Source organism: Panthera tigris, chromosome C2, assembly GCF_018350195.1.
Source record: "Panthera tigris isolate Pti1 chromosome C2, P.tigris_Pti1_mat1.1, whole genome shotgun sequence".
Classification (NCBI taxonomy): domain Eukaryota; kingdom Metazoa; phylum Chordata; class Mammalia; order Carnivora; family Felidae; genus Panthera; species Panthera tigris.
The window spans coordinates 78520588-78545412 of NC_056668.1; the positions used below are offsets into that span (position 1 = coordinate 78520588).

The 24825-nt window shown below is 40.6% G+C and overlaps 1 protein-coding gene across 10 annotated transcripts in view; it reads right to left on the bottom strand.

Annotated features, from left to right (window-relative positions):
• The window catches only part of LOC102953305 (LIM domain containing preferred translocation partner in lipoma), a 673846-nt gene that overhangs the window by 277696 nt on the left and 371325 nt on the right, over positions 1–24825 (bottom strand). Inside the window, exon 1 of one of the 10 annotated variants that reach the window (XM_042998794.1) lies at positions 16270–16668. The exons of the other annotated variants lie outside the window; for them this stretch is intronic. The gene's annotated coding sequence lies outside the window, so the exon portion shown is untranslated. Of the gene's footprint in view, positions 1–16269; positions 16669–24825 lie in introns of those variants that run through there. 10 annotated transcript variants of the gene reach the window in all.

A 24825-nucleotide genomic window follows, 5' to 3' on the forward strand; every position in this document is an offset into this window, starting at 1 on the left:
GGTGGCTCAGTCGGTTAAGCAGCCAACTTCACCTCAGGTCATGATCTCAAGGTCCGTGGGTTTGAGCCCTGTGTTGGGCTCTGTGCTGATGGCTCAGAGCCTGGAGCCTGCTTCAGATGCTGTGTCTCCCTCTCTCTTTGCCCCTCCCCTACTCATGATCTGTCTCTTTCTCTCAAAAGTAAATAAGTATTTAGAAAAGAAAAGAAAACAAAATAAAAAGAAATAAAAGGAAAATATATTTTCTCAGCTCTTCAGGCAATGATGTTTCATTTTAATAATACCAAGTAACTTTTGTTCAAGTTTTCAAACTATTGTAGAAAAACTGCATGGATGGAATTTTTCACGAGGAAGGAGTTTATATCACAGAAGGAAATTAGATTGTCTTCAACAGGTTTAATGTTAAAAAAGAAGTTGGATGGGGCGCCTCGGTGGCTCAGTGGGTTAAGCGTCCGACTTCGGCTCAGGTCACGATCTCGCGGTATGTGAGTTCGAGCCCCACGTCGGGCTCTGTGCTGACTGCTCAGAGCCTGGAGCCTGTTTCAGATTCTGTGTCTCCCTCTCTCTCTGACCCTCCCCCATTCATGCTCTGTCTCTGTCTCAGAAATGAATAAATGTTAAAAAAAAAAAATCAAAAAAAAAAAAGTTGGTTGAAGAGATCTGGGGTTGAGAAGTAAGATGATGTGGGAAGTATTAAAAATAAGGCCCACATATAAAAATATGAAAGAAAAAAAAAGCAAGGGAACAGGATATAGAATAATTCAGATATAAAACATGAGACATGAACATGCCAATAAATAGACATAATTTACATAGAAAATATCCTGTGATTATTTTATGCCATGACCAAATCCACACGTACACACACAAAAAATACCTAAAGTTAAAAAAAAAAAAACCAAAAACCTAAACCTATTTTTTTCTAGTCTAAAAGTGGAAAAAGGAGCTTACTTTTTAAAGAAAAAAAAAAATCCCTCATTTAATTCTTGTTCTTATCAGAGAACCTTCTTTGTCAGTTTTAACAGCAGATTAATCACTTTCGCAACCTACGGAAAAAGTTTTCTGGAAAGCATAACAGCCTGCAAGTGTAAATGACAGTATTACTTTTCCTTCAGCTCAGCCGCCTACAAATTCTCTCTCATCCATGACTCAGCAGGAGGTAAAAGGGGCTAATGAAAGGGGCCACATTTCCTTTTAAAATGTATGAACTTTCTTTCAGCATACAGAACTGTTAAAAAAAAATCCTCCCAAACCTTGATAGAAAAGTAAAGCAGCCTTTCATGAATGCTTGCCAGTTATATACCTAGAAACATCCTTCCAAATCATGCTAAAAAATAAGTGTGCTGTCTGCTCCCCAGCCCAAGGCTTCACATTATAATTGATTAAGGATCGATAGGGATTAAGGATTTAAGGATTTAGTAATACATTTCTGTATTACATTTATAGCATTATTGGGAGGAGGGGATCAACAAAAGGCTGCTTTGCTGAAGCTAAGAATTCAAGAGGAAAAGATAAAAAACATAGAACTTTGTGGTCAAGAGAAGGGACTTGTCCTGGGGCTTTCCCTCCTAGTAAAATACCGCTTGATTTGATTGAGTAAACAGCTCTCTAGAAGTGGTCAGGTTCTGAGGGAACCATTACAGAGGTAGGGGAATTATATTTTATGATATCTTTTATCCTACAGAAAAAAGAAAAAGAAAAAGATGTGTTCACTTTGTTGGAAATGTTTGTGAACTAGTGAGATGGTCTCATTTATAAACATTTATCAAATATTTACCGAGTGCTTGATCCCTGCTAGAGAACACATTAAGCACTGGGCATCGAGGACAGGAAGCTTAAGGAGATAGTCAAGGTCATGGTCTATGTCCTTGTGGAACTCATGAAGGGTGGAGAGTGTGTGATCGTGTGGGAGGAGGCAGTAAGTACATGAACATTTACAGGACAGGGTGAAAAGAGGAAGTTTAAAAAGAAAGGTTAGGAAGTTTAAAAAGAAAAATACAGGGGCACATAGCAAGGGTACCTAAACTAAGTAAGAGCAAGGAGGTTGATGAACAGTTCTCAAGGCCAATGACATCCATGATGAGACATGGCAATAGAGAGCTGGGGACAACAGACTGTTCGAGGCAGAGAGAATAGCATATGACTGTCCAGTAATGCCCTCAAGGATCTGAGAGAAAGAAGTCCATCCAGCATGCAGCATAAGAAGGGAAATTGTAGGAGAAGAAAATTAAAAGGCATAAAACATCTAAAAAGGAAAGTACGATTAATATTTCTATTTTACTTATGGTAAACAATCAAAAATGGTTACTAGTCCAAGTTTACATAGCACGTAAGTGAGATTCAAACCCATTTCTATTTGATTTCAGAATCGGTTTTCTTAATTGCTCTGTTATACTACTGGGCTAAGGAGATAAGGTGCTAGACAGGAGCAGCGTGATGAGATCTGCATTTTAGAAGCAGCTGGGGGGAAAGGGGAGTGTGGACATGGAAACCAATTAAGAGGGTATTATCAGTGTGAAAGCAACATGGTACATGTGAGATGATGGTCATCTGGAATCATTTACAGACAGTGGAGATGGAAAGAAGTAAAGGTCTGTGAAGTACTTTGGAGGCAAAATTGGCAATAAGGGAAAGAGTGGGGTGGGGAAATAACACCAGACTTCCGGCTTAGGAGGCTGGTTAGATGGTGACACCATTCCATTTAACAACACAGGAATAGACGGAATTCTGGGAAGAAGTTGATAAATATATCTTGACATATTGAGGTTAAGCTTTCCGTGATATATTCAAATGCACCTGGCCAATAGACAGAAAGACCTGGATCTGAAATGCAAAAAGCTTGCCGAGACATATTTATATAACGACATTATATTACTGGTGGTTGACACCCCAGGAAGTGAAAGTCAACAAATCAAGTATGGGAAGTAGAACAAGAAGGGACTCTAGGAAAGATGCCCCAAACCCCTCATTACCAAAGAAAACCAACATCTAAAGGGAGGTGGCAGAGTGGCACCTGGTGGCTCAGTCGGTTGAGTGTCTGTCTGACTTCGGCTCAGGTCATGATTTCACGGTTAGTGGGTTCGAACCCCGCATCAGTCTCTCAGGGAGCCTGCTTTAGATCCTCTGTTCCTCTCTCTCTGCCCCTGCCCTGCTTGTGTGCTCTCTGTCTCTCAAAAATATATAAACATTTAAAGGGAGGCAGAAGAGGAGTTAAGGAGATCCCTAAGAGTAGAATTATTCACAAAACTAGAAAAACCTAGAAAAGTCATCAAGATGGCCTGAATGTACTGCAGGTCTCAACAGGGCAGGTAGACTAAGTGAAACTCTGGAAAAAGGCCTACTGAAAGAAAGTCAGCAGTGGGAGAGGAGGCTCCAATGTAGAAACATGGAATCAAAGGTGGATACAGAAAAAGAGACTGATGGGGAAATGGAAATGAAGGTCACAGAAGGCAAAGACACTGAGGAAGAGTAGAGTCAGAGCTGTCTGAATGAGAGCTGGAAGAATACAGGGTTATGTGCAGAGGGAGTTTTGGGTTGTTGTTGTTGTTGTTGTTTTAATGTTATAATTCATGAACAAAGCAATGACAATTCCAGGGTGGAACCCTGGGAGTGGTGGCTGCAGCTGAGTGGAGATAAAAGTCACAAGAGATATTGGTCAAGAGACAGAGAAGCCAGGGTGTTGAGCCCTCAGATCTTCCAAGATGATGAAAAGCCTGGACACAGGGGACACAGTGGGCCATATGCCAAGTGGTTGATGAGTGACAGCCAGGATAAGAAGATTTAGGGGATGATGGCAATATGGAGGAAAATGTGGAGGCGCCTGGGTGGCTCAGTCGGTTGACGACTGACTTTGGCTCAGGTCATGATCTCATGGTTTGTGAGTTCGAGACCCACGTCAGGTTCTGTGCTGACAGCTCAGAGCCCGGAGCCTGCTTCTGATTCTGTGTCTCCCTCTCTCTCTGCCCCTCCCCCGCTCACGCTCTGTCTCAGAAATAAACATTAAAAAAAATGTTTTAAATATGGAGGAAAATGTGTTTTAGTCAGATGCTTTCAACCTCAAAGAAGCATATAAACATATTAGCGAATTGCAACTCAAATGAAGAATGCAAGAGAAGGGGTGCCTGGGTGGCTCAGTCGGTTGAGTGTCCAACTCTTGGTTTCAGCTCAGGTTGTGATCCATAGTTCACGTGTGGACAGTGCAGAGACTACTTGGGATTCTCTCTCCCTCTCTGCACTCTTCCATGCATGCACATGCTCTCTCTCTCTCTAAATAAGTACAATTTAAGAAACAAAGAACGCAAGAGAAATGACAATCAATTCTTCTGTTTGTTAATTTAGAGTTGACCCAAAGGAGCGATGTGACACACAACAGCTCTATTCTCAGAGCAGGTGGGTGAAGGCTTTTCAGCTCTCCACATGCCTAAGGTAGAACACTAGTTTGCCCCCATTTACTGCCCCGTGTGTCCATCATCACTTCCAGCCAGCATTCCCAAAGAAGACGCTGGCATTCTTACGACTCACTCCTTTGGCACCTTTTCTGCTTCCAGCTTCTCAGCTCCAAGTGACAATGGCTTCTATACCTTAGACTGATCTTCTGTAGGAAATGGTTAGCCTTCTGCGATGGTCAATTTTGCTAGGCTACAGCCCCCGTTATTGAATCAGACACTGATCTAGGTATGGCTATGAAGGTACTTTGTGGATGTGATTAAAGCTCATCATCAATTGACTCTAAAGAAGGGAAATTGTCCTAAAAAATCTGGGTCAGCCAGACTGAAAGTTGGAATGGAAGGCCTTGAGAACAGAGGTGAGGTTTCTTTAAAGGAAAAGAAATTCTACTTGAGGACAGCAGTGTCATATCTGTAGCAAAGTTCCAGCCTCTGCCCTTTCTAACAGTCTACCCTGTGCATGCTGGATTACCTAGCCAGCCCACACAATCACATAACCGAATTCCTTGCAATAAATCTCTTTATCTCCTACTGGCTCTGGTAAAACACTGACTAATATACCTTCTATAAGCATCATCCGTCACACTGGCTGATCTTTGACTTTTGGTAGAAAGCAAACCATTCATAGGGGCTGCCAATGTAGCTGCATAATTATATGTAGACCATTCTTGCTGAATTATGATTTCTACCCAAAACCAAACTGTAAGGTTGCTTCTGAAGAAACATGCCTTCCTACACTAAGCCAATAACACTTCTAATATATCTTCCTAAGGGTGTTTCAACAAGATAGGGACTTCCTGGAACCCTTAGAAGGTTCCAGCTATCCCATAAGGAGCGGGTAGCAATGACACAATACAGAAAGCTATCAACAATGTGTTAATACTCTAATTAGAAAATAATTAAAATCAGGAAGTGGGGAACAAAAAGTGTCGTAAATATGGAGGAGAAAACATGACTGAAGAGGCAAAGGTCATAGACATTACTGATACATCAGTCCTTTATAAGTTAATCTCTGTCTGCAATTATAATAATACTAAATGCATTTGATCGTTCTTAAAAACTGGGAAAGGAAGGCTCCATTGAGAAAAACAATTTCAGTAGCAGTACTCTCATGGGAAACATCACAGACCGTGCTGCCCTTGGGCAACATAGCTCTTGGTACCTTGTTAATTGTATTGCATGTAGTATTACAGTTTATATAAACCACAGTTTGAACCTGAGCTCTTAACTCAATAGGTTCTTTAAAAGTATAGTTAGAACTGGTAATTATGTTAGACATGCACTAACCAGAAGTACTATAATATATAATATATAATATATAATATATAATATATAATATATAATATATAATATATAATATATAATATATAATATATATAGATGCAGTTTTTTTCTTTTAAAAATGTGATTGCTCTTGTAGTTTTTTAGCTTAGTTTTGTTAACACAGAGATGTAATGAACATGTGTGACCTTTCTGTGTTGGAACAGCTGAAGCTCAGAATGTCAATGATGAAAGATCTTAGTCTGGTATCCTGATTTTACATATGATAACTGAAGTTCCAAGGAAGGTAGGTAAGCTTTCCAGTAACAGGACATTAGGTAGAACCAGGTCTAGAAAGCAGGCTTCCCAGATTTTTGCCAGTGTTCTTTCTACTACACGGCTGCTGGGCCAGAAAGCTTTGAAACACATTCGCATACACACCTCCATATCCCTCGCTCTCCCTACCCTTAGCAAAATCCCCCGGGATGCTTTTGGCAGGACTCAGAAATTGCTTTGGCAACTACAACAACATTCCTGGAATCCATTTGCAAATGCTGGTCAGCAAAGCCTGCTCATTCCCTTTTTGGTATTACTCACTCAGTAAAGGTTAAGTGTATGTGAATTATCACAAGTTTATTTTTATTCTCCTACCACCCCCTTTTTTTGGTAAGTGATCATTGACTACCAAGCACAGGAAATACATTTCACTGAATGATTTTCTAAAATCAAAACTCCATCTGGGCTGCAGCTAAGACAGATTTAGGGATGTTCATTTATAACATTAATACCAGCTATCCTAAGCCACTGAAAGATAATCGGGGTGGACAAGGGGTCTTTGCTTTTTCCTGAAAGTACTTCCCAGGCTGATGCTTGGCTACCCGGCTCCCTAATCTGCTGTGTACATGAAGTCCAGAAGCAGCTGGCGATCGCATTGTGACTCAGTGCACCACGGGGAGAGAGGGCCAGAGGAGGAACTAACTCAGAATTGTAGACCACACATCTCAACTAGCAAGTACTCAGTGTGGTCTTGTTACTTGGACAGATCAAATCGAAAAAAGGAAAAAAAAAAATGTGAGAGGAAGGATGCTAAAGTCAGCCTCCTTAAAGTCAGCCCCCTTAAAAAAAATTCACAGGCACACACAAACACTGGCTCTCTTCATTCTGGGTTAAATTAATATCATAATAGCTAAACTTAGCAGCATAACACAGACTGATGAGGAAAACGTTACACAAAGAAAAATGTCTAAATAGAGCTGTGGTGGTCCCAAGAGGAGGGGTTGAAATTCGTACCCACAGCAGACATCTAGAGAGAGAAAAAGTATATAAGCTTGACATATTAAGACCCAAACCCAAACTGCTGGCTGTTACAAAGCTGATCAACCAAGATGTCACAAACACCTTGAAAAGAAAGGAAATCATAATGGGTCACTGGGAACCATGAAGGTCACTCAAGTTGGAAGTGAGTTACTATAACCAACCAGACTTGTGTTTAAGTGTTCCTTTCTCTCTCTCACCAGGACAGTTGGCAAGGGAGAGCAGTTCTACTCATGAAATAGTTAAAGTGGTGTTAAAAATCATAGTTCTACTTTTGTTTTGAGACAGGTTTGAGTACACAATGATATGCAGATGCAGGAACAAGTCGTCTCTTTTTGAAAAACTCATTCTACGTTTCTAACACACTATAGTTAAGAGGAATATTGTTTCCATTTCTATTCTGAAAGACGCTGGGCAATGACAAAAGAAAGAGATAGGGAGGGAGGAATAGAGAGAGAAGGAGAGAGGGAAGAAAACAGAGGAGAGGAGAGGAGAGGAGAGGAGAGGAGAGGAGAGGAGAGGAGAGGGAGGGGAGAGGAGGGGAGGGGAGGGGAGGGGAAGGGAAGGGAAGGGAAGGGAAGGGAAGAGAAGAGAAGAGAAGAGAAGAGAAGAGAAGAGAAGAGAAGAGAAGAGAAGAGAAAGGGAGGGAGAAAGAAAGGAAGGAAGGAAGAGAAGGAAGGAGACAGGAAGGGAGGAAAGAGGGAGGGAAAAGTTTATTGTTTTTAAATTTGTCCTTATACACATGTACCGATAAAAGGTGCTTCATGTTGCAAAACTATTGTACATGTGTATACATATATACATACATACAAATATTTACACAAATTTATAAAAATATTTACATTATATATGGTTATAAAATATTTATATAAATGACTTACACATGTGAGCAAAAGTAGGCTCATTATAGAAAGTTTAATATAGACAGAAGTATAAGAAAGAAGTATTATCTCGCATAACCCCCAAAATAACTGTTAGTGTAGAATCCCTTTAAATGTTTTAAAATATGCAAGTGGGGGCGCCTGGGTGGCTCAGTCGGTTGAGCGTTCAACTTTGGCTCAGGTCATGATCTCACGGTTTGTGAGTTCGAGCCCTGCCTTGGGCTCTGTGCTGGCAGTACAGAGTCTGCTTGAGATTTTCTGTCTCCGTTTCCCTCTGCTCCCCCCTGCTCTCTCTCTCTCTCCCTCAAAATAAATACACGTTAAAAAAACATGCCTATGTACTTATATGTATATGAAAATGTGAGTCAATTCAGAAAATATATAGATTTGTATCTAATTATGAAAAATATATAATAGATGTGGATGGTGTTGTTTCCTACTTCACACAGAGAAAACTATGCACACAAAAAATTGCAACTATCAAAGAAATAAAAACTGAAGTAGAATTTTTAAATCTAAGACACCACAATTATACATAAGGAATATCACAGATATTTTCAGATTAAGTTTACACAACTAGAAAGTACTGGCATAGAGAGAGAGGAGAATGAGAGAGAGAGAGCTGGATGAGTGTACCTTACAATGAGAGGACGGACCACTTTGCAGTTGATAAAAAGGTTCTCACTTATTTCTGCACAACTCCATATTTTCACCCAATATTACTGTTCCATGTTTCTTATGGGAAATGAGGCTCAAAGATACCAACTACACTGGTTAAGGTCGCCAAACCAGTAAGTGGTGGGCTAGAAAGAATTTCAGTGAACGTCTTAAAACAGATTATTTTACAGGTGGCAAAGCTAACACAGAATCTATAATGTTCTGTGAAGACATGTGATTCTCTTGATCATTTTGAATTTCCGCTTCTGGAAATCTGCTCACTGGTGACAGAGATTCTGATGGAAATATCACCTCTTCAGGGGTACACAGTAAGACGCAGCCCCCTCCCCTCCCTGACTCCTATCACTCTAGACAGGATATGCCTACAATAGTTTTTTTTTTTTTTCCAGACAAAAATAGCTCTGACTTTAGGACTCCAAGTGTTCAGATTGAGTGTTTTTAACCTGTTTTGTTATCTGAGATAGAGAAGATGGACCTTAAAGGCACTACCACACAAAGAAAAGGACACTGGACAGCAAGGTAGGAGCCTTACTCAAAAGTCATCATCACTGAAGAGTCTTGCAAAGGAGCAAGTCATGTCTTCTGTGCTTTTCCATGTGGAAGGAACTAAGGCAACATTGTATCAGCCTACCAGCTACCATCTCAGGGAGTGAGCTAACAACTAAGATGAAAAATGTCATTTCCTCTAAGCTGGTGCCTTTGGACTGAGCAGTGCCTATGCTCGTTCAATTCTATTTAGATTCTGTATATTTAAAGGAAGCTTACCAATTGGTTTGAACCAAAGCAAATCATTGGTCCATCAGAAGTCTGTAAAAGCCAAAAAATATCAAAGGGCTGTGACTTTTTCTGAACCACGCTGGGGATAAATTAATGGCCTAAAGCAGAATAAACAACAACAACAACAACAACAACAACAACAACAAAACACTGCAACAGCGACCAGGAGCCTCAACTGTTCAGATCAGGGCCCTCATCAACAGACTGTTGTGGGGCTCGGGACGGCTATTCAGAGGGCAGGCAGAATTCAGTCAGGCTTCTTTCCATGCACTTCCACGCATCTCCAGCCACGGCTTGAAAGCCAGCGGTCCACAAAGGTAATCCCAGGTTATCCTCCAAATCCAGTCCATAAACCAAATAACCCATTTCGTTTGGTGTGGTTTGGTCCGGTGGAGTAGAAGAGAATGACCCCCAAGTGGTCCTCACAGGCAAGAACTGATGAGCAACCATTTCTCAGCATCCTTCAGTCAAGAAGTCCCCATCATCAGCAACGCTAATTTAATAAAACCGGAGCGATGGTGCTATAATTGGATTGCCATTATAGCTAGTGGGTTTCCAGGGTAACTGTGTTCTTGCCACAGATAAAATCCACCTCGCAGCACAAAGATTAAGGGTTTGGGAAAAGTCGGCATCAAACAAGAGGTCAAGAATCCCAGCTAAAGAGGACTATATCCAAAGCAAATTGGTTAAAGTGGGCTACGTTCGAAACCCCAGCCCTGCCACGTCTTAGCTGTATGATTTCGGAAAAACACATTTCACTGCTCTGGGCCTCGTTTCTTCTTCTGTGAAAAGAGCATCATGATGGTATCTGCCTCCAAAGTTTGTTATAAGGATGAAACAGGTAATTTAAACAGTAACTGGTACATTTTAAACCCTGACTAAATCTTTAAAAAAAGGGGGGGGGGAGGGGATATTTCAAGTACCCCTAAACCTAGATAGTCCAGAAGCCCGGAAAACTAGGCAACTAACTTTTATGTTTGTTGGTTGGTTGGCTTACACATGTGTAGGGACAGTACCCTGAAAGCTTGTGAAGAGAGCCCGAAATGGCTTATAAAATCAGGTTGCCTTGTGCTTGTGGTCATGTTATTACTGCCCCCACGGGCCTGACTTCTGGGAATGGGCTGCCTTGTCAGAGGCAATTCGGCGAGTCTTAATTGAGGAGGGACACAGCTTTTCAGGCCACAAATTAAGGATCGGGAAATCATCGTTGCTCAGGGTGTAACAGCTAACTGGAATGTTTCCTAGCCATAAATACAGCAGGCCCATTTAGCATGTTTCCCCTCGGGGGAAAGACTCAGCCGCTGCAAAAGTAACAGTTTATGAAGAAAAAGGGGGAATTTTCCTTTTGAGTGAAAAACAAGACCAGCAACAAAAATGAGCACTATAAAAAGGTTTTTGAATGTACGAATTTCAGGGTGCGTGGGGGGGGTGGATAAACTTCGCGAGATCTAGTACTATTAGAAGAGGGATTTGAAAGGTGAAGAGCAAGAATGATCTTCAGCCGGAAAACCCATCACGTTGGGTCATCTGTCCCCCTCCCCCCACCTCCCTGCCCCCAGCTCCCCCCGCAAGGAGAAATTCAGCTGACCAAGAAGAAACCCCTCATAGGAGCCTGTGCCCACACTCGCAAAACAACTTCCAGGCAGCAAACAGCAAAGCGGTGAGAAAGATGAAGTTTGAGAGCAAGAACATGCGCGCACACACACACACAAAAGTTTCTGTTGTCCTAAGATTAAATGCTGAGGCAGGAAGAGATACTATTCTTGAATCAAGTGAGAAAAGATGGCAAAGCGCGATATTAAAATGCAGCACCCTGGAATAAGTTTGCCTCTATAAAAACTGTTATGTTCTGTATGTGATTTAAATTAATGCCTATATTTGTTGGAGATAAAATTAAAATGAAGATAAACGGTGCCAACATATAGCGTGTTCGCCGGAGCAATAAATAAGGCAGTGAAAGGTACTTTACATTTCAGTCACATGTATCTGAACGGGGAGCTCAAAGCATTTGAGGAACATTTGTTAATTAAATGCTATACTAGGTTTGCGAGGCACTCAGACGGTTCATATCCACGTCTTTCCAAAAGAAGACAGGGAGGTTCAATGACCTGGGGCCCTTCCGGATGTTGCTGACGTGGAAGGTCCAGGGTCCAGAAGGCAGCAGGCTTTCCAGTTTAGTGGTTTCTCGGCCTGATGGAAGGGCCCAGAGCGCAGAGCTATCCTGTCTCCTGACAGACCTCGGATGTCCAGCCTTCTCTATCAACCACCCGAGTGGCAGGCAAGATTATAGTTTTAGCAAGGGAGAAAGGCAATCATTTTACAATAATGCATTAACAACAAATCTCTCCTCCCCCCCCCCACCCTTACCTTGCAAGAGTGTCCCAGGGATGATTAAATACTGTCACATCATTTATCCTCTGCTTGAAAACTTGTCTAAAGTATTGATTAGTGATGTCCTCTCTTACGTTGATCTCTTCAACCCTGTCCTCCACATGTCCTGTCAGAGCCTCCCAGCACCCAGCTGCTGGTAGCTGGTCACTGGCTTTCTGTTTCTTGAACCCCATTCTTCGTTCCACAAACCCACAGAACCCAGTCTGCGCTCAGAGGTCTGCTGGATAGGAGGCCAGATTAACTTATGAAGCTAAATCACCTAATACTTTGGGATATTGGGTTCACTATAATCTTTGACGTTTACATATGTTTGAATTCCCCAAATAGAAAGTTCGAAGAAGTCAAAGGGGGGTGCGTTCCCAGAAACCCAGGCAGCCCATCGATGGAGACAATGCTCCTGTCTTGAGCTACTAGGAAAGTGTGCTGTCCAGGTTAGGGCCTCTGGCTTCTGAAGATGAGGCTGTAAATGAAACATAGAAGTCACTTGTGTGACGGGTCATGTTAGGCTGATCCAGGTGAAATTTTAGGGAGTCTTAGAGATCACCTAGTCGACGCCTGTGTTTTTTAGAGCAGAAAAATTTTCAACTGTATTTGTATCTTCCTTTTAAACTTCCCAGTTAAAAAAACACATTCAAGTCCATTATAGTTTGATACACATATCAATGCGATAGATGCAGAATCCCTGTTCTGCCTCTTCTCCATGGGTTAGTAGTCTACCTCTTTGTGCCTGGGTTTCTCACCTGTACCATGGAGATCACGAGCTTGCCTACCTTCATGAGGGGCTAAAGGACTCTACATATGTCAAGTACTTACAACAGCGCCTGGTATATAGGACACAATCATTGACTGTTAACCATTATTCTTATTCCTGATGCGATAGACATCAATGCTGCTCTCTGAATTGGTCCTGCTCTCTGCTGCCTGGCACCCTTATAGCTAAGTGGAACCATATGAATCATTGCGGCTAATGAGCTGTGAATGGAAGTCCACTTGTGTGACTTACAGGCCAGGGCATGCATTTGCCAGGTCAAGATCCTCAGAGCTCTTTTACTCTGGGGTGGGGGCCAGCAATGCTAGCGCATTCCTAGCCCATGGTGCCCATTCCTTCATCCTGCAAGGAAGCCCTTCTGACCCACTATGAACAAGTAGCACAAGAAACGAACCTTTGTTTTAAGCATTGGGATTTCGGAGTATTTGCCGCCACGGCTTGGACTACCTTACCTGATACCTCTTACTTTGGTTTGCAAAACACTTTGACTTCTATTATTCACATTTAACTCTCGTAATCAAAAGAAGAGTGCAGCATGGATGCATCGGGCAGACGTGAATTTCAGCCCAACCAGTGCAATCCTCACCAAACGGACTGAGGCAGTCATGCTGATATAGCTACAAGTCAGGGGCTTGAGACTTCTGGTCAAGGTGTTCCTTACACACACACTCCTCCAATTCAAAGACTTTAGGGCTTTTAACGTCAACAATGTACCTACCACATTAACCTTAACCCAAACACTAATTAGAACTACTAACATTTACCGAGTACTTACTATGATATGCCATCAAAAAAGATGCCACTGGTCATAAAATGTACCATCAGTTACTGCAGCAGCTGAAACCAACCAACAAACAACCCACTACTACAGAAATGATGACACAGTGTTTTATTATTACTTAGAATTTTTATCGTATGCTTAAAGAAATGTCTTAAAATTATTTATACATACTACGTCTTTTATTCTGTGTCATCCACCACTTATACACAATGAAAAATATAAGTGAAACAAATTGGAAGCATTCCTAAAGCTTCTTCCTATTCAGTTTAACTGTTTCAATCACTTTTCAACTGAAGACAATGGGAGTTCCATGTCTGTCTGTTTGTTTGTTTCCATAATGCCGTCATCTCTCAGCCAACAAGAACAATGACCAAAGACACTGGTCTCCAGGATTTTCTTCCAAGTAAGTGCCCATGTGCATGTGTGACAATGTCAATGATGCCATAATTGCTATCTCAGTAACAGCACTTTGTTAGAAATGTTCAAGATGTGCATGAATATGGGACTTAAGTTGATGAGCGATAAGCATGTTAGAGGCACAGTGCTTTACTACCCACACGTAGTGTAGTTATACTTCGTAACAACAGCATGAGGTAGGCTCTGTATGATTATAACCATTTTGACATCAGAAACTGAGGTCCTTCTGGAGATCGCTGCTTGCTGAAGGACACATAGGTAGTGAGAGGAGGATCTAAGGTTTTCCATCGAAGGTAGCTGACACCTTTAAAACAACTGCTTTCAGCAAATATGGGGTCAGGCTTCTCATAACAGCAATTAGATTAGTTTTTTTTTTGTTTGATGAAAGTGGGGGCACAAGAATTACAAACTCAAAGGAAAGTGTTCAAAGATTTAAGTCTCTTAAAGTTTACATATTGGGCTTCTTATTTTGTTTAAAGCAAACCAAAGGGAAATTGACCCTTGTATTGCTGCCAACTCCTTTCGATATAAATAGACAACTTAGCAGATGTCTGGGCCTCCTTTAAGTTATCTTGAAATAATTATTGGTAGGATCTGCAGACAGGCCTATCTTTTGAAAATACTGGCATATATGTGCAGTGAACTCAGACATACAACATCCATATGCACACAAACCTACATGGGATAAGCTCTTCAAACACATTTTCAACACATATAGTTTTACTGGTGTCTATGTTTCTGCATGGACATTATCTTTGGAAACGCAAAGATATCATCACTATTAAATATGAAGACCAAATGTATGCTTGATTCTCATGGAGCATGGAATTAGACTCAATCTATGGCCAGAGGGGAAAACCTTACTGAACAACTATAACAGTTGCTTTTTTTTTTTAACAGTTCTTTATCTCTTCTCCTATTTTAAGGACAGTTAGCACAACTGAACAATTACTTAGGAGGTACAATGCAGAGCTTTGAGCGTAGCTCTTTATACACTTATCAAATGAGTATTATAATTTGCTATAATTCTCCCTCCTGATTATATACAGTAGCTATTTCGTTCTCTAAATAATATCTTATACATTTTTTTTTAGAAGTTGGTTAAATTGCTTAGGAGAATATTAGGCTCAGTTTCTTTGAAGGGTAATATAGTGGGAGTGACTGTATAATTATCTCTACCGGGCTCTCACCCACTATACAATGTCGTCTACTACATCGATTGCTTTCCTGTTGAGAACTCTAGTTAATCCTACTAACGAACACACAGGAAAATGAGGCAGGCGGGTTTTATTTTTAACTTGGGACTGGGAGAATAAGAGAAAGAAATACTAAGATTGATCAAATCTGGTGCATTTGCAATTTTTATTTTAAGCCAGTTTAGATGCATGTGCTACCAAATAGGTACAGTAATTCGGGAATTACCATTACTTGTGTACCAGTGTCCTATCTGGTAATCTCTGCCTGAGACCAACTATCCTCTAAGTCACTCCACAGCTGGGCTCTTCTATGCCTGGCAATTACTACTCTATTCTGGGTGGGGAGTTTTATTATATTTTAAATTGATGTGGATTTTATTCTCAAAATGCTAAGCATTCCAAATGCTTCATACATACTAGATTTTTACAAACAATCCAATGGCTTCCAGCAGAAAGAAGTTTAACACACGTCTTTCAATAAATGCACCAGGATTTCTAGAAGAATTCCATTTTTCACTGTCATTCAAGAATCTGACCATATGTCTATCTCCCTGAAAGACACAGAATTCAAGGGTATGGTCTGTGGGTGTCTTACTTCTGTGCGCATGACCAGTGACTGACACAGGAACTGGCAATTGTACCCTTCTCTGCCCCAAATTATGACTAGATTACACTAATTGCATGCAGTTATTCAAAACTAGAAGTTCAAACTTTTACACACCTAGATTAGTGAATCAGACTATCATAGTGCTATTATTCAAAACAAACCATCACTAAACTGAAGTCCTAGTCATTTAAAGACATTACCACCAAAGTCCATTTGGGGTTACCATAGGGTTGGAAGTAAGCACAGAGATTGACTACAAATAGGTACGCAATTTCTCTTTGGAGTGAAAGAAACTTCCTAAAATTAGATTGGGTAATGGTCACAAAATCAAGGAATCATTGAGTTGCAACAAAACAAAACAAAACCCTCTGCCCAAATTTCACAAACGCAACTACTATTGGTATTTTTGATTGGTTATTAGGTCATCAATTCAAATGTTCAGATTGGGAGCTAGACCATATTGGCTAAAATGCCATCTCTGCACCTTGCTAGTTTAGCAAGTTATATCTCTCTGGGACACAATCTCATCTGTAAAATGGAGAGAAATAATAGGTCACCTCACTGAGTGGTGAGGAGAATCAAATAGTAACATAGTAAGTTTTCAATGTCTACTGGTTATCATCCCATGTGTTTTACTTAATTTTAATTTCTTAATATTGAAAATGATCCTTCTCTGGTACAAGGGGTAATTGACAGGTAGAACTCCTATAAAATACTAGCTAGTTAAGCACTATCCTAAATAATCCTGTGACTTACCTCTGAGTTTCATTCACAAACCAGGGCTCCTCCAATAGAAGGATATCCAGAATTCTCTTTCTAGAGCACACTTCTAATTTCTTCTCCGAAACCTTCAGTGCTCCAGTCTTCTCCCAAACTGCTACCCCTAACAGCCCCAGCTGCCAGCACAATAAAGAGCCCAATGTACAAATTCATGGCATTGCACAGAATCCAAGCTGTCCTGCCGATCCTCACCAATGTATTCTTTGTACTATATTCTTTCTCTGTTCCACATACTTCATTCTCCAAGTACATCCAGTTCCTTACCAAGCTGCAAACACCATTCTTTTACACACATTTATTGTTGCAATTATAGCTCCTTTTGTCTGGACTACCTGTAGTCTGTTTCAAAAACTCCTAGAAAGCCTTTGTGACCTAACTCAAACGTCACATCCTCTTCCTGGCCTCACCCTTCTCTGTGACCTCATAGTAAGACATACACAGCTCCATGTAAGCACACATCAACACTCTCTCTCCCCTTCAGGGCCAGCAGAAACTGTCCTTCCCACACTTCCCCCCATGCTGTAACCTTACCAAGCTCTTGTGGTTTACCTAGGTTTTACCTCTCTCTCTTTCCTCTTCCAGAAGCCCCCTGCATTTGCTTTCCCTGTGCCATCAACCTAGCAAACTCCCACAGGTTTCTCAGACCTCTGTTTGGAGATGACCACCTCTCAGAAACCTCCCAAGGTCCACCAAGACCAGGTTTTCATTATCTGCCCCATGTGCTTCCAGAGTACCCTTTGCTGATCCTGGATATCAGTCTCTAACATCATATGGACAATTGTCTATTTAGGGACATTCTGTGAGAGGCTAGGTTTTATATAACTGTTGTTAGTCCCTAACTCCAGCACCTAGAGAGTCTTTGGTGTATGGCAGATACTCAATACATATTTGTTGAGTGAATGTACTGATTATCTCCTTCAGAAATAATTTCAGTCTGTGAATTATATGGTAAGTGAACTCTATCTAAAAAAAAAAAAAAACTGTTATAAGAAAATTCTGAGTTACCAAGTTCACCTCCCGGTTGCTGGAAAAAGGTCTTACATGCTTGCATTCTTATTATGGAGCCTGGTACACACAAGATGCTCAATTATATCTGCTGAAATTTCATAAAAGTGAAATGTTTTGCCAGATACTGAGCCACTGAACACTTTCTACCAATGACCAATTTTGATGACGCTCCTCAGTAGATAAATTGATAGTGACATTATAAATCACAGAGCTGGAAAATTCATTTATTTCAACTTCCACATTTTATAAATAAAAAAAGTTGGGTTCAGTAAAAAAGTAAATTATACATGATTATGCAGATAGGATCCCCAAAGACTACCTCCACCTAAATTAATGTCATTAAAGGTGTCTGACTTAGAAAGATTTATGTCATAGCTGAAGCCAGATTTAGAGTTATGAGTATGAACTATGCAGGCACCAAATACTGGAAATAAAAGTTGGAAATAAATTTGGACATAAATAGATTACCAGTGTGTGTGTGTGTGTGTGTGTGTGTGTGTGTGTATACATATATATGTGTGTGATTAGATTAAACAGGTGTTGCTAATCATGAAAAGAGGCATAAATAAACTCTTGGCTTGACATGAGTCATCATTTGATGGGCTATTTCAAGAGAGAATTGATATTTCTAAGTGGCTGATACCACGAGAGGCAATACTAAAGAACCACAGAAGTAGAAAAATAATCACTAATGATTTCTTTTATGGAACAAATCCATAGACTATGAAGAGTTACAACTTAAGGATTCATAGTATTGGAAATTTCCACTTGGAAGATTTTAAGCCTTTAAAAACCCTCCAAAATTGACACCTAGGAGTAAGTATGTGACTCAACTAGCTATCAGTAGAACTGTAGGATAATTGGAAAACTTACTAGGAAAAATCATTTCATATCTCCGTTCTTCAGCATACTCATGTAGAAAAGAAAACATGCCGTGTGCTCACTTCTCTCTCTTCAGAATGCAAGAACGTCCCTAAAGTACCCCCAAAGCACAAGCTTATAAAGGTATGGTAAAGAACACCCGGATTCTTTGCTCCTCAGAGACAAAACTCAGCATAGGCAATCTGAAGCCTAAAATCACAAGTATCTATCTCCTGTCATAGGACTGAAGGCATCTATTCCCATGGCCCACCTTGGCTCACTCTAGTTCTTTAAAGATTCAAGCTCCTTCCTGCTTCTTCATTGTTCTGCAGGAGAGAGGTCTCAGTTTCATGCTGAGGTGTCATTTCAGAAGTCAGCTCCTCTGAGAAGCATTACCTGATCCTCCCAGCAAACATTATTCCATATACCCCGCATCTGCCCCTTTTATTCTATTTCACTCCCTGACTTTGCTTACTGACTTACTCTTTATGTCTTACATTCCCCTAGCTTCTCTTCGGGCATTTCAGTTCAGCCAGAGAAAGAAGCTCCCCGGCCTTGGTTATCCCTCAACCCTAGTACTCAAAGTTCACACAACATAGTAAGACTCGGATGTGATGGATGAAGAATACATAAAACAGCCTGAGTTTATAACCTAGATCTGTTGTTTACCAGTTGTGAAGTCACCGGTAACTCTTCCAGGCCCTATTTACCTGACCAAAGACCAGTAATTCTAAGTATATCTGTCTCATACTGCACACATCTCTAAGATTAGGGGCCACTATAAGCCACAAATATGGTATTCAGACAATGATAAAAGTATCACTCTACAAGACCTATTGTATGCCAGGCTCTGTTCTAATAAGCACTTTACACACGCAGTATGATGCCTTTGTCCATAAGATTCACTATTATGTTTTTACCACCAAGACAGAAATAGTTGGTGCCAGTTAATCAATCTCAAAGAAATTAATGGGGGGCAAAGGTGCTTCAAAGACTAGAATACAGTTGTACACATTTAATACTCCTCTAACCAACCTATGAGATAGGCCCTATTACCATCTTTGTGTTACAGATGTGGAAACTGAGGCACAGAGAGGTGAAGCGACATATGCAAGGTTACAGGAGTTTTAATGATAACGAGGAAAGATGAACAGGGACTCAGAAAACTGCAGCTTCAACTCTCCAGAAAGTACCAAGCATTGGGTTCACTTCTCTAAACGGTACAACTGAACCAGGAAATTCTCCTCCCTGAAGTGGATGGTGCTGTGACTTCTAACAATTCTCATGGCGAAGTATTATGAAAATAAAAGTAGAAAGAGAGCAGTTTTAGACACTGAACTTCCAGTTTCCCTAATTTGCATCCTCTTTGCATTTATATAACTCAGTTTTTACCCGACTAATTTGCACTCATTTAGATTTTGCTTTTAAGTTTTCTTAATCCTTTCGTTTATCTGTTTTCTGTATTCATAAAGACACTGAAAGCTATTCTGGAGATGATAGTCTATTTGTGTTTAGATCTACTTTCTGCCCTTCTGCACTCCCCACTCTCCTTGCTCGGAGCTTAGTAGGCATTAAATAAATGTTGCTGACTAATTAAAAGCAAAAAGAGACCTGATTTGGCATCGTATCTCACGGCATGATATTAAAAAAACTCCATAACTCAAGCATGTATTATCGTTAGCTTCCCGAATATGATTAGTGGCAATCTTGGTGTAATTTACATAAAGAGAGAGCATGACTTTTTGAGCCAAGCAGAAAAACCCAGGAATGTGGTATGTATGGCAATAGGAAGGAAGCCAAAACACAGACAATACTTTCAGAGATGTGACTGTGATATCACCAAAATCTGATCACTGAATAGCTATTAAAGCTAACATATGAAATATGACCCAGATTCAAAAGGCACCATCACCATCAAGGCTCATTTTCAAAACAATATTCTTTTACATATAAAACGACTCAAAGCACAGAAAAGTTGTTTGTGTGTCCTGCTCCTCCATGTGAAAATCAAGATATGTGATATTCCAAAACTCCCATGAGATTCTAACATACTTATTATTAGCAGAAGCAATCAAGACATAAGCCCCTTATAATCATGTAAGGGAAGAGTGAAAAGAAACACAATTCTATAATTTTCTAATTGTTCTTCATCAGAGATCTTGGCTAGTGGAGAAGCCACCAAGAATATAAAGTTAAATCTTATTAATCCTTTTGCATCATATGGAAAGTTCTATTAACTACATTACAAAAGCTCCCATTCTCACATACAGCTTAAGAACTACTCCATAATTGCTTTGTCTCTAAACCCTGGGCCTCAGTATATAATCTCCCGCCCACACCACCTTTTAGTAGCAGGTAGAAATGACTTGCATACTCTGGCCAACAGCTTTGTCCATATCTGCAAAAGTTTGGAAGTTTGTGAGTAAAGGAACTTCCATATGTTTTCCAGCAATACATTTTTATTTCTATTTGATTCCTCGAATTCTTTCTCCCCAACCCTTAAGACACAATATACGCTTGACAACATATTTATGAACAAATAAAAATACTATTCAGGATTTTAAGAGAGCTATTAGAAATACTAGCTTTGAATGAACAGAAATAGAATAAAACCTTTTAAAAGTTATCAAAGCTCTAATAATATCCCATAATTGCTTTCTAATGGGCACATTGCTGTATTAATTCTGTTTATCAGATATTTGTACAGTATGATGCATTTCTGCGTATTGCTATTTCATCCTATGGGATGTTGGTGTTTTGAAGGAATGTTTACTTGGGCAGGAGCTTACTTGCCCTATACGCATAGGTTCGTTTGTGTACGGAGGGCCACCTGTGAGGAACCTGACATTTGATGTTATGGTACAAGCAATGTAGAAGTGTCCAGGAAGCCAGTTTCTCCTGCGAGGATTTTACTTTATGAATTTTAACCAAACCTCTTTGGCTGTTAGCTTTATAACCTGTAAAAAAGGCAAGTACAAAAAAAGTGTCCTTATATACCTTAAAGAGTCATTACGGTGTGAACATTACTTGAAATATAAATCTTTACTGATGATGGTGATTTCCTTTATTCATCGTGATCTTATGGGAAATTTTCCATGTTAGACGCCAACTAAATTTCACAAAGACTGCACATCAGAAAGCATTCCTCCTAACGCCTGGATTGGCCAAAATGATTTTACAAAATCACCTGAAAATCTGTCAAAGTAGGCGCATCTTATTGGAGATAAAGGAACAAGGTTGTGCTGTGATACCAACATTGGAGGCAAGCCCACACGAGCTTTTGTTTATATGTGAACACTAGGAGTAATCACGTGGCCCACACTGTCTTTCAGTGAACATAAGCCTGGCGAGGGTGCTACCCAACAGTGGTATAGAATTGTTATTCTTTTGAAAGTATAGTGGAAACTAAGTACCAGCGGAACATGGATCTAGAGCCAAGGATGAGGCACTAGAAAAAGGAGAAGAACACAGCCCTACCTTAAAGAATTTGTGAACTTGGAAACCTTGGGGGAGAAATCCTATCTCCCATATTCAGTTGACCCTGACTTCATGATCACTCCTCCCTTGCAATCCCACTGACCGTTCATGTCTACTCTAAGATTCCCCCAGACAGCTGCATCCCAGACCTCACCTGCACATGTCGCCTCACTTGCATTTGCACAGAATGTGTCCTCCTTTTAGTCATTTGCTTTTGGCCATCTGGAGTCTCTTCGCCTTTACAAAACATCACCTTTACCTAGTCCTTTATCTAGTCCCTGAAGCCTATTTGGTTATAACAGGCTGGAGGCTAGGCCCACATATCAACACCTTGAATACTACTATCATTAAATGCAAGGGAGATGTTCTTCCCCTGCTCTAAAGTTTTCCATGGGGAGGGATCTTCCATGGAGAAATATTCATAAAGCTGTTCGTCCCTCACACATTCCTCTCCTGATGAGAAGCTTACTGAGGAGTCAGCCCAGTGACTTAACTGATTGCCGACTTTGAGGACAGAAATAGGGCACGTATGGTTCAGCTCCTTTCCAACATCCATTCAGAATCGTTGCCTACACAAGAGCATGCTTTTCTCTGCTTTTCCAGACTCCAAATTGTTTGTGGCTAGGGCAGTCCCACCTCCGGAGAGGCTTGCAGGTGGCCAATGCTGACCACTGTCAGGAGGGCAAACCTATGTAGTAATTTCTCTTGACCTAAAACCTACACAGTCACCCAAGGCACTTTTATCAGCCCCCGGACTGACAGTTTGGTCTCCATCCGCCTGACTCGGCTGTTTGTCAATGGCTTCTTGAACATGGGTCGAGAGGAGGGGGACTGTTTGCTGTGTCCCTTGAAGTCACAACAATGAATGCTCACCCAGCCTTTCTGCTGACCTTTATCTTGCAGTCAGTGGCAATGGTTTTTGTTTGTCTCTTTTTGGTAGCTCTGGGTTGGTACACACTCTTACATAAAAGGTACATAAAAGGTTGTGTCTCTACCACGTCCATAGCTCTGTTTGAGGTAACAGCTTCAAAAGGGCGTCTGTCTGTTTAAAAGAAATACATTTCCCACAGCTCTGTAACAGGTAATTCTGAATTCTGGCCACAATTAATTGGATGAGAGACTGAACCAAAACCAGCAACAGGAGATGTGCTGGAGGAAGAACTCCTTCCCAGTTTTTATTGGAGAAGAACCAGCTACAATTAAGGGGCCTTATTGTTTGGAACATCTGAAGGCAAGGTGCAGCAGGCTGGTAGAGAAGAGGAATGGACGGGAAACCAGAGATACACAGAGTAGCATGAAGAAGCTCCGAGGAAGGAGAGGACGTCAGGGAGCGAAAATCACAGTGTCCTGTCCAGAAGGACGCTACCCAGGAGCAGCAACTGGAAAGAGAAAGAAAACCTGAGAGAATCTAAGCCCTAGGAATGGAGACCCAGTGGATAAGGAAACACGGGGGGCTTACTTTTGAGGGGATGACAAAATCAGCTATTGTTATGTCCTCAGCGATATTCTCACTTTCCATGTGGCTGGGTTGTCTGGGTGTGGACAGGGTGGTTGGACTTCCTTCCTTCTCTTTGTATCCTTACCATAAATTTTCATAATCTAAAGTCAACTGAGGTAACTAACTCTGAGCACTTCTTGGCTTCCTGCAACCTGAAAGAACCTCACTACAACAGACCCGAGGAGCTATTTCTTTATTTTAAAAGAACTTAGACAAACATGATTCTAACCATACTGGAATATCATGGTTTAAAAAACATAACCAAGCCTGGGGTGCCTGGGTGGCTCAGTTGGTTGAGCATCTCTTAGTTTCAGCTCAGGTCATGCTCTTACCAAGTTCATGAGTTTGAGTCCCACGGTGGGCTCCATGCTGAGAGTGTGGAGGCTGTTTGGGATTCCATCTCTGTCTCACTCTCTTTCTCTCTCTCCCTGCCCCTGCCCCCATCAGCTTTTACATGCTTTCTTTCTCAAAAATAAATAAACTTAAAAAAATATTAAAAATAAAAAGAAACAAAAAGAAAAAAATAATAAGGTCTTTTAACACAATGAAAAGGAAAATGGAATAAAGGGAGTGACAGTTTATTTTTCATGTCTGCTTTCAATCTTGTAAAAACCACGTGAACCATTCAGATTAGTTCTCGTCTCTTCCATGCCACATTTTCAAATTTTAGCCCCTTTTGATTACCTCCCGTACAAAACAGCAAGGAAAGGTTGTAAGAGGCAGGAGGCTTGGGAGGTAGAATTAACTCTCTGGACCTTGAGATCATATAGTCAGTACAGAAGGTTTAATCATATATCTTTCAAGCCTGATTATGCAAAACCCTTGTTTCTGAACAAAGAATAAGCTAAAGGTATTTTTTAGTGCATTACACTATTCGCATTTTTAATTACAGTAGATTTTTTTTATTACTGTATTAAATACCTTATTCTAGCTGAGTGAAGTGTGTGGCTGTTTTAAGTAAATAAAACTGTCACAAGAATACCTTATTCTTCCTCCATGGTAGGGCCTGTATCCAAACCACAGAGCCATGGAAAATAACCTTCCCAACATTTACTCTCCTGGCCACAAGTATCTGTTGAAAGAAGTGTCTGCATTGGTCTGAACAACACATCCCCGAGCAACTAAGTGGAAGGACAGGTTGCTAACAGGAGCTAATATGAGGATTCTAAAACATGGCAGGGGGAGCTGAGACTTACTTTTGATAAACCTCAAAAAAAAAAACCAAGCAGTTCCAGTTTTGGATGCCTAATTCTAGCTTCCCACAAACGCAAAGATACACATGCGAGGAAACCCACCGTAATATTTACAATAAAGGGATGCCTACCCTCAATGCCCTTCAGTAGAAGAAGCACATGATGGTACGCCCATACTATGGAGTACGGGCTAGGTGTTAAAAACAGTATGTGCAATCCCCATTTACTGGCATGAAAAGATCTAGAATCAAAAGTAAATTGAAGCTAATATCATAACACTTATGTTTAAAATAAATGTGACCTATATAGTCATACCCATAGCTGTGTGTATTTACGTACTTGTTAAAAGACTGGAAAGATGCATAACAAACTGAAACACTGATTACGAAAAAAGTACGGAGTCTGTGAAGGGTGTGCAGCAGAAATAAACAAGAGTGCGTACTGAGAGAACACTTTAAGTTCTAGTCTACATACTCCTGATTGGTGGAATATGTT